The sequence below is a fragment of the Arvicanthis niloticus genome, chromosome 7, assembly GCF_011762505.2.
Source record: "Arvicanthis niloticus isolate mArvNil1 chromosome 7, mArvNil1.pat.X, whole genome shotgun sequence".
NCBI lineage: Eukaryota > Metazoa > Chordata > Mammalia > Rodentia > Muridae > Arvicanthis > Arvicanthis niloticus.
In genome coordinates, this window is record NC_047664.1 from 16,458,142 (window position 1) to 16,469,880 (window position 11,739).

At 36.9% G+C, this 11,739-nt stretch overlaps 1 pseudogene; it reads left to right on the forward strand.

The window, feature by feature from the left end:
• The first annotated feature begins 4,808 nt into the window (after positions 1-4,808).
• On the forward strand, positions 4,809-5,423 carry LOC117712974 (small ribosomal subunit protein uS4 pseudogene; annotated as a pseudogene).
• The last annotated feature ends 6,316 nt before the right edge of the window (positions 5,424-11,739 follow it).

Below are 11,739 nucleotides of genomic sequence, written 5' to 3' on the forward strand. Positions count from 1 at the left end.
CCAGTGAGAAACTCTGTCTCAAAAAAGCAAAGTAGACAGCTGCTGTTGACATGTGATATTAGGGTTGCCCTCTGTCCTGCACATAAGCACATACACACTTGCATGAAAACCCATATATGCATATTCCCATGAACCTGAAAATATAAGCACACCCAAAAAGTTGCTAATCAAAGACTAAAAGAGTACTTTGGCTTAAGGATAATTAACATAAACTTAGAAGCTGATAGCTATAAATATTTTCAAACATTTAGAAATTAAATAACATTCTTACATTGATCAGAATCATAATCACATAGCCAAAATTTTAAATATTTAACTAGATCATAATGACCATGATACATAATAAACTTATTAAATGCAGCTACAAATATTTCCAATGGACATTAAACCCTTACATGAATTCATATAGGAGAAATTTCAAAACCTCCAGATTAATTACTTATCTACCAAAAGAGGACAAAGGGAGAAGATTAATAAAACCCCAAAACATAAAATAACAAAACAGAGAAAATAAGTGCAAATATAAAGAAATGGCACATATCAATATAAGAAGAGTCAGTACAGCAAAGGGACCATCCCACAGAGCAAACAGATTACCTTCAGAGAAGAAAAGACTAACAAATTAGTCATGAGACAAGGGAGCAATAGCAAAGGAATTTAAACAGTTGGCAATAACAAAAATAATACACCTTTAAATGGGAAGAACAACTATACTGACATTTCTAAGAATAATTGCAAATAACCCATGAGTATATGAAAAAAGCCTTCAGCATCAGCATCAGTAGCCATTGGGGAAATAGAAATCAAAACCACAAGATGAGGTCATCTCACCCCAGTTAGAATAGTTATTATCAAAACCACAAAACATAACAAGTGCTGGTTAGGATACGGAGAAACGAAAACCTCCCATATTGCTGGTGAGAATGGAAATGAGCAGAGCCATTATGGAGAGCAGCATGGAGGTTCCTCCAAGGAGCTAAAAATACATCTGCCATATGATCCAGCTGTCCCGTTTCTGGCTGCATACAAAAAAAAAGTGTTTTGAGAAAATGCAGATTCTTCTAGATTATCTTGGTGGTCCCTAAACGCAATTACAAGAGTCTTGTAAGAGGGAAACGGGAATATTTGACTACAGAGACAGAAGGCAACATGACAACTGATGCAAGGTGCTGTGCTTTTGGCTGTGAAGCTAGAGGAAGAGGCCACCAGCCAAAAAGAGAAAAAAAAAAAAAAAAAAAAAAACTCAAGGAACTGCAAAAGGCAAGGAAGCTGATTACCCCTCACTTCCAGAGGGTTGCTGTGACAGACATGGAGAGTCAGCCCAGGAGACACACTTGGGATTTCAGAACTGTAAGACAAATGTGTGCTGTTTTAAAGCACCAAGTTGTGGTAAGTTGATGCATAGAAATGAGAAATGAACACAAAAGCCAACATTTGCCTCACGGTAAAATAATTGCAATTCTTGAATGTGAGATTTTAAAAATATTAGAAACATGAAAAATATTATAAAAAGTTTATAGATTTTAAAAAGCTAAGACATTATCACCTAAGACTTCAAATATACAGCTCTAGGTAAAATAAAAATTACTTTAAACCAAATGTTAAAAGTGAACGAAAGCATAAACCTGTTCCTTCCTTTGCCTAGTTCTTCTAAGGTAATTGAACCTGCCTTTAGAACACTGTCTAAAGCCATTTCCATCACAAAGCCTCACTCTCAAGGCTAACAAACATATCAGATAACACGTTTTCCAATAAGCCTTTAAGATAAAGAAAATGGTGTTTCCAGCTAAATCTTAAATGCCCAAATATCATAAAGCCAACACAGAGAAAATAAAGCATATGGCCTGTCGTGAACATTAAACAGTAATTCAAATAAAATGAGTAGTGCATTGAAAGAAGAATGTATAGAACATAGGTTGTTTTTTCTCTGAGGAATACATGGTGAGTATAAAAATTACCCAGTTGAATCCAGACTGTCATGAGTTCACTGGTAAATCAAAATTTAAGACTGAGTTTGAACCAATTTTTAACAATGTCTCTCATAGTGTAGAAGCAGAGGAGGTCTTTGCATGTAATTCAATGAACTAGAAACATATCTAATCCAAGCAGATAGTATAAGAAAACTATAGGCCAGACTCTAATGAACATGGTTATAAAAAATGCTAAACAAAATCAAATATATAAGTGTACAAGAAGAACTACACAGCACAACCAAGTATGATTTATGCAAAATATGAAGGACCAATTTAACATTGGAAAGATCAGTTGGTGAATCTATCAAACCAACAACTTAAAGAAGAAAAACTGACATACTTGTAAGAATATGTGCAGAAAATGCACATTTGACAGAATAGAAGATCCATTCAATATTACAACGTTCACTAAATTATCAATAGAGAGAAACTTCTTTTACTTGATAATATCTGTTTTTTCAAAAGATCTACTGCTAAATGTCATGGTTAAAATGTGACATTTGAAGCTTTATGCCTAGATTAAAAACAGGCCAGGGAGATTAAAAACAGCTCAGTGCTAGTTTCAACCCTCTATTGTTGATCCTGCCTAATGCAGTCATAAAAGGAAATGAATGCATGCCAGAAAGTTAAAAAGAAATCAAGCTTTGACATTGTTTTCTTTCGTAGAGACCCCAAAGAGTTTACAAAACAAATCTCTTAAAGTTAATAAGCAATTATAACAGTGTTGCCAGATAGGAAACTTAATCCATTTGTTCAGCAAGTACCTGAGATAAAACATTCTGCTCTGTGGGGAAGCTCATTAAGACTCAAGATGTTATTAAAAAAAAAAAAAAAAAAAAAAAAAAAAAGAACTCAGAAGTAGCAACTCAGAAGTTTCAGAAAGACCCTGAAACTGACAAGAATCACTAGTCCCCTTTCTTCCCAAGCTTACTTAAGCAGAAAGAACTACTAAGATACAGCTTTGGAAAAACCACACTGTCTCTTAAGTGGCAGGAACCAACTGAACTGATTGGAAGAGGCTGATACCATGTGAGCTGCCTAGGAAAGAGACTCTTCTTTCTCTTGAGTGGCCTACAGGTTTTGCAGTACACTCCAAGCGTCTTAGTTTTGTGAGCCATTACCAATGCTATGTGGATTCCTAGTGATGTCTTTGAGTCATTTAAGCTCTATTACCCATATTCCTGTAAGTAACCCCCCAAAAATCTCATTAGTTCACCATTAAGTTCAACTTTAGTAATATTCTTATTTTGGTCTATTGTCATTTCTTTATCTGAAGACGTTTGTTCATGTTTTCCCAGGAATAGTGCCATGTAACACTACAAAAAGCAATCACATCCCTTTTTACATAAACAATGAATTCAACAGATACTATTACAACTCTCCAAACCTAAGTACAAGTGTAACAAAGTATGTACAATTTATACAATGAAAATAGCAAAATTTTCTTTACATCAAAAAATTGGAATTTGTTAGGCGTTTAAAAAGTGTTTTTTGTTGTGTTTCTTTCTCCCTCCCCAATTTGCCCCCTCCACACCTGTTCTGACCCACCAACCCAATTAGCCTCCTCTTTATTTTCTTATTACAAACATTCTTTTGCCCTCTTCCCCAGTTTCTCAAAAACTTTATACTTATCATGGTGTTTATCTAGTTTCATAACTAATATCCACTCTTGTATTCTCTTATTTACAAGCATACAAATAGTAAAAGCTAGAATGTACATATAAAATTAAACATGTACATTTTCTTCCTGCAAAAAAAGCAAAATTTTGACAAAAGAAGGTAAATAATTAAATATGTATCCCATGACTCATTATTACTAAGATGTTAATTCTTCCCAGTTTGATTGGTACATTCAATTCAGTTCTCAATTAAAAATCATTTTATGATTACTAATTGATTAATTCTGAAGTACATATGGAAAGGCAAAAGACCCAGAATGGCTTTGTCATTGCAGTGGAGAGACAGGTACAAGACTAACAGTACATGACTTCTGGACACGGTGGAAGCATAAGAAAGTGTGGCACTCAGGAAAGACCACACAGAGAGCACTGAGCAGAGTTCTCGGGATGAGCCCACAGACTGCCACCTGAGCAGAACACAAGAACAAAGCCAGCACCACAGGGCATGCCCAAAGAATTTAGACCCAGACCTTACCCACTTCATAAAGTTAAACAAAAATGGAGCATAAAATATATAAAATTCAAAACTAAAATCCTCTCTGAAGGTGGTAATACAGGAAACACTGTAAACCAGGGTCTGGGCTGGCATGTTACTGCAATGTGAAAGGCATGGATGAGGAAAGAGTTGATAAAGTGACTTTCATTAGAAGTAAACTTTCATGCATATGAGACACAGTGCTGAAAGAATAAAAACTACATGATCTAAGGGGAAGTGCATGCAGTAGAGCACCAGACAAAGTGCTGCTATCCTACACATGCAAAGTATCCTTAAGACTAAAGAACAGTGACAAACTGCCCGGTTAAAACAAGAAGATTCATATAGTTTTATCAAGGAAAGGAAAGTACAGTTTAATTCCAGAGAAAGGATTGCAATTAATACAGTCTACAGTATATTCTTGGTTTGGAATGCAGGATTCTAAATATTAGAAAAGTGGTTGGCAGACTGACCTAAAGTTTAAGGACAAACATTTGTTTCCACTCCAGTAGGATAACTGACTGTCTTCAACATTCTTTGGCTAGCTCATGACCCGAGCATTTGTCTAATGGACACTTCTCATTTTCCTTCTTTGACTTAAAAGACTTATCACAAATATATCAAGTTCCTGCATATTTGGGACTGTATAGAATTATAATTACAGTCACGGGCCCAAGTTCGTAGGCGCAGCGGGCCTAGCGAAGTCAATATGCCAGTCGCCAGAAGCTGGGTTTATCGCACAAAACCTATGTGACCCCACGGAGACCCTTCGAGAAATCGCGTCTTGATCAGGAGCTAAAGTTGATTCAAGAGTATGGACTCCAGAACAAACGTGAGGGGTGGAGGGTCAAATTTACCCTGGCCAAGATCCATAAGGTGGCCCGGGAGCTGCTGACACTGAACGAGAAGGCTTCTCGGCGTCTGTTTGAAGGCAACACTCTACTGAGGCGACTTGTTCTCATTGGGGTGCTGGATGAGGGCAAGATGAGGCTGGATTACATCCTGGGCCTGAAGATTGAGGATTTCTTGGAGAGACGGCTGCAGACCCAGGTCTTTAAGCTGGGCCTGGCTAAATCTATTCTCCATGCCCATGTGCTCATCTGCCAACGTCACAACAGGGTCCGCAAGCAGGTGGTGAACATCCCACCCTTCATTGTTCATCTGGACTCCCAGAAGCACATTGACTTCTCCCTCTGTTCTCTTTATGGTGGTGGCCGTCCAGCCTGAGTGAAGAGAAAGAATGCCAAGAAAGGCCAGGGCGGTGCTGGAGCTGGGGACGATGAGGAAGAGGATTAAATTAATATCCTGCTGCACTGGAGGATTGTCTGGTTTTCCAGTTGACGAATAAAACAGAATTGATACTTTTAAAAAAAGAATTATAATTACTTTATTGCTAATTAACCTTTTTTGCAATTTGTTTAGTGAACCCCTGAATTCCAGGGGTATTAATGTTTGGAGTCATAAAAATCGGTCTGGTGCTACCTTACAACAACAATTACAATTTAGCTCTGTAAAAAAATCTTTTTCCAGTATTTTTTTTTTAGAAAACTGATTGTGTTCGGTTTTTGTTGTTGTTGTTGTTTTGTTTTTTGTTTTTCTTTTCTTGGTTTTGTTTGTTTGTTTTGGTTTTTTGAGACTGGGTTTCTCGGTGTTGCCCTGACTGTATTTGAACTAGCTCTAGTGACCAGGCTGGCCTCAAGTTTACAGAGACCCTCCTCCCTCCACCTTTGTGGTGCTGGGATTAAAGGAGTATTCACCACTACCTGGCTCTGTGTCAGATTTTTTGATCCAACATGGTCCAGCAATTTTTTTTTTCAAGACAGGGTTTCTCTGTGTAATCCTGGCTGTCCTGGAACTCACTCTGTAACCAGGCTGGCCTTGAACTCAGAAATGTGCCTGCCTCTGCCTCCCAAGTGCTGGGATCAAAGGCGTGCGCCACCACTGCCCGGACCAATAATTTTTATAAATAACTTTAATACTAGGAAAAATTGCCCATTGTAATAACTATACACATGACATGTATTTTTTCTCTTTGGGGACAATCATGCCTGTCACCAGCAAAAGTTTGATAATTGTGATACTTAACATAATACTGGCTGTATGACAATGGCAATTTTTCTTAAAGGCCATTATGGTTGCTCATTAGTTAGTTGAGAGACCATGAAGATAGAGACAATGTTTAAAACATTAGTAGGTTGTTGACTTACCCTTCCTTCTGCCTGACTTACTGGTAATTGTCTATAATCTCTAATTAAATTAACAGTGGACAATTTCTCAAACAACACTGAGGATGTAAAACAGGCTTGAGGCCTTTTAACTGTGGTGAGAAGGTGTTGGTATTATGTAACATAACTTGAGATTGGAGAGGACCACTTGGGAGTCTGTAAGCAAAGCTAGACGGTAACTTCAGGGATGGATGAAGGTTCTCCTGAAGCAGTGACAACACAAATCTACCTCAGGTAAGTAGTTAGAGTAACTTTTAAAGATTTCAGACCAAATGGGATAAATTATAGTGAGTCTATGATACTCTTCTATGTTTTATTGTTTTGTTTACATTTAATTCTTAAGTAAACATTTGTTCTGGGGAAGAAAATAAAAACTAACATTACTGTCCCCTGAGAGGCTCCTCCCAGTAGCTGATTCAGATAGATGCAGACACCCACAGCCAAACAGTGGATGGAGCTTGAGAATACTTCTGGAAGAATAGGAGGAAGGATTGCATCCCAGAAGGGAATAGGAACTCCACAGGAGGATCAACAGAATCAACTGACCTGGAACAGTAAGGCTCTCAGAATCTGAAACACCTACCAAAGAACACACAGAGGCTTGACATAGGCCTCCCAGCACATATGTAATAGATGTGCAGCTTGGTCTTCATGTGAGTCCTGAACAACTGGAGCCGTGGCTATCCCAAAAGCTGTTATCTTTATGTGTGCTATGTTCTACTAGCTGGGGTGCCTTGTGCGGCCTCAGTGGGAGAAGATGCACCTAGCCTGGCAGAGACTTGATGTGCCAGGGTTGGGGGATAACGGGCGGGGGGGGGGAGCCTCCACCCACATAGAGGAGAATGGGAGAAGGAATGAGGGAAGGATTGTGGTAGGGGGTGATTGGGAAGAGAGCAGTGAGCAGGATGTAAAGTGAATAAGTAAAATAAGTAAGTAAATAAATAAATAAATTATAGCTTCAAATGAACAAATAATCTCACCAAGGAGTATGTATGTACAAGGAGTGTGTATGTACATACATACTCCTTGGTGATTTTATATATATATATATATATATGTGTGTATATATATATATGTGTGTGTATATATATAATATTATATATTATATATTATATATTTATTATATATTCTATATTATATGTGTGTAAATATATATGCATGTGTGCATATTATATGTATATATGTATATAAATATATATTTGTATACATGTATTATATGGCAAATAAACTTGGGAAAATATTTTCTAAACATTGTCATAATCAAAATGAAATCAAGAATATATATATATATATCACCATCGAAATCCAGAATAATGTCAAAAATTAGTTTAGACAAACTTTAGAATAATGTTTATTTAGAATAGTGAAAATGTTCATTCATTATGGTGGATCACAAAATTATAAAATCACTTTGGAAGATAGTTTAATATTGTCTTCTAAAACTAAACACACTGTTCCCAAATTATATAGAAATTGCACTATTTGGTGCTTAGCTAAAACTCATGCCTACAAAGCTACAGGACTCTCAAGAATAAAATTTGAAGCTCGCCAAATGTTAGAAGATGAGAGAGAGGAAGAGGCAGAACACAGGAAATTGTTAAGAATGTAAGAATCCACTATGATATTATGAAGATAGCTACCCATCTTCACAAGCACACTAAAAACTATGAATTTCATTTAAATAGTTTTTAATTGAAAAAGAGTGTTGTGTCCTTGCAGAATTACCAACAAGATCAAGTATTATAACTCTGCTGAGTGATTCTTATCCAGGTGGCTGCAGAAGTGTAGGGGTAATATTTGAAAACTTCTGTATCTTCTGCATACTTTTCTCCAAACATAAAATGACTTAAAAATCATAAGATCGATATTTAAAATCCCACCACCCTATTTACTTTTTTAAAAAAATTTATTCTTGAATCTTTTTTTACAGTCCACAATTTATCCTCACCTCCTTCCACATCTTATACTTCCTCCCTGTCCCCATCATTAGGAGGCTGTCCCCACCTTCCCATCTCCACCCCCCCAGACCTCCCCACTCTCTAGGGCCTCAAGTCTCTTGAGGGTTAGGTGCATCTTCTCTCACTGAGGTCAGACCAGGCAGTGCATATGTGTCAGGGGCCTGGTATCAGCTGGTATATGCTGCCTGGTTGGTGGCTCAGTGTCTGAGAGATCTCAGGGGTCCAGACTTCTGGTTTTCTTTTTTCTTTCTTTCTTTTTTTGTTTTGTTTTGTTTTTGTTTTTGTTGTTGTTTTGTGTGTTTTGTTGTTTTGTTTTTTCGAGACAGGGTTTCTCTGTATAGCCCAGGCTGTCCTGTAACTCACTCTGTAGACCAGGCTGGCCTCGAACTCAGAAATCCGCCTGCCTCTGCCTACCCAGTGCTGGGATTAAAGGCTGACTTCTGGTCTTCTTAATGACATGGTATCAAAACATTATTTTCACACTTCATGGAATAAAAATTACTAAGTAAAGTTTAAAAAAGTTATTAAGGGCTAGAGAGATGGCTCAGCTGTTAAGAGCACTGACTGTTCTTCCAAAGGTCCTGAGTTCAATTCCCAGCAACCACATGGTGGCTCACAACCATCTATAATGGGATCTGATGCCCTCTTCTGGTGTGTCTGAAGAAAGCAATGGTGTACATTAAATAAATAAATTAATTAATTAATTAATTAATTAAAAGTTACTTAGAAGTCAGAAAACAATGAAGATCATGATAGTTGTCAAAATGGTTGTTTAAATACTTGTCAATAAAATTCATTCGACGACTAGGTTGATTAAAATGTTCACACATACATATGTAAATACAAACACACTCACATGATGTAACTCACCATTTTAATAAAACACTACTTTTAATGAAAGACAAAGAATGAAAGCTAAGAGAAAAAGACTACTCTGTGCCAATGGAAGACAAAACAGATTGTCTATGCTTATACCAGGCAAAAATAAGCTTTAAGTAAAAACTGTCAGCAAACATTATTATGTAATGAAAAAGGGGTCAATTCACAAGAGAATATAACAATGGTAAGTATATCTCAAATGTTGAAGAATTTAACTGTGTAAAGAAACTGTTAACAGAAGGGAAAAATAGGCATCAATAAAGTACTAGTCTCTGATCTCTTATAAGCTATGGGAATCTCTCACAGTGCTGGGAAGAAGTTGCAGCCACAGCCAAGTGATAACAAAGGTGTGCATTTAAGATTCTGTGATGTACTCTCGGTAAACTAAATTAATGTTAAAGGAACTTTAAATTTATAATAAGTTGCTGGGGATAAGAATTTATCAGTATTATTTGGAATATTTTGGATTCCTTTACTGTCAAAAGAATAGAGATGACATTTTGCACAAAAAATAATAATTTTAAAATTACTATCCCTTTGGCATCCGTGAGGTGGGTAAATGAAGGCAGGCAGCCACTGTTGGTCAATGCTTAGAGCCGCTGACATGGGTGAATCCAGATACCTACAGGGGCTGCTGCCAAAGTCAGCCAGCAATTACAGAAGCTGTTCAGCAGACTTTTCTGAGGGAACAAAGCTGAATTTACTGGGTCTGGCACTCTCTGTGGCCAGGGGAAAAATCTATAAACTCTTTTAACCTTGGGGGCAAGCAAGAAAGAGAAGGAAAGAGAAAAATTCACACACACACACACACACACACTGAATGTGTGAAATAAAAAGCAGAGTTCAATAACTTCATAAATACAAATATATATGCATATATACATACACACATACATGCCTACAGACTTACAAACAGACATAACCATATACATATTCTATGTTAGAATTCTATGTTAGCGCAAAGCTCCAGCAAGCAGACTCTTAAGTATTCTACACATATATACATAAATACACATAACTGGTGGATGGAAGGAACAATGTTCCAACACCCATTCACACAAACTTTACATATATACACATAGTTGATGGATGGGAGAAACAATGTTCTAGCCACACCATACCATACCATATCATACCATATCATACCAATACCATATCATGCCATACTATAATATACCATATCATACCATATCATACCATACCATATTACACCATACCATACCATATTATACCATATTATACTATACCATATCATACCATATCATACCATATCATACCATACCATATCATACCATACCATATCATACCATCCTCTACTTTGTTCTTTCTTCCATCACTTATATAACCCAGCAAAAATTTTCAAGCAGTATACAATTAGAATGTGATTATGTTTTAGTTTTCTTCTGTCAAATGATTATAAAAACAATGTGTTTTTCAATACTATTACAAGATATAACATTATGTAGTACAGGTAAAGAAAACAAATTATTCTAAAAAACCCACATGCATTTATAACCAAGCAACTTGTTATAGATTAACAAAGTGTAGGCAAGCAAGGTAGGTTTAGTTAGCCAGTTTTTCTAGCCAGTTTTTCTTACTGGCAGGCAGCAGTTCAAGGTTACAAAGAAAGAAGTAATTATTTTATCATTTATCTTTAAAAGTAATCTTGTAAAAATCTTAAAAGAATCACAAATCTAAATTTTTATATAAAAATTAATCATATCTACCTTAAATCCTCAAAATGCATGTCTACCCATCAGCAATTTTTAATAAATCATATCAGGATGCTAAGAGCAAAAATGTGTATAAGAAATCAATCATCACCAGTCCAGCCTCAGTGAGAGTCATGTCAGCCAGTGCTGCCATTGTTCTTGTTCTCTGACCATAAAGGGTCCCTAGATTAACTAATAAAAGTGTGTCTTTCTGAACTTCAAATTGTTCCCTATGATTTTCTACATCAGAGTCAGTAGTAGAAACATCTCAACATAGCTTCACTAACAACTTTATTTTTCCAAATGTTTTCTAAGGGTGGTGGCCATTGCTGACAATCTGCATCTCTAAGTTTTTCCCTAGGGTGGTGATAGAGTCATTAACCTGCTCCAGCAGCAATGCCTGAAAGAGATCAAGCATTAGTACTCTGAATGCCAGAGATACTGTCCAGTGAGGGGCTTGAAGCCCCTTAAAGTTTTCATATGATTCTTAGATCAAGAGGGATGTGAGGGCAGCAAACAGAGCAGAACTCCACACAGCGTGACGTCCTCAGGACACAGTCTTCAGTGCCATGACTACCCATAAGGCTGTGGTAATCCATGGGCTGCATTCCATGAGTTCTAAGGCCATTTGAAGTTCCTCGTGCATGGTCCTTGGTATATCTCAAATTGCAAAGTACTATTGAATGCCTTATAAGGTCAAACAAGTAGGGAAGCCAGATAACTGTCAGGGTAAAAATTCTTACTAGGGATGATGGTGTGGCAGCCAACTTTATAGTGTCAGGTTGGGACAGGAGAGGGAGCCAACTTCTGTGGTTCTCATCTGACATATCCAGGGTTG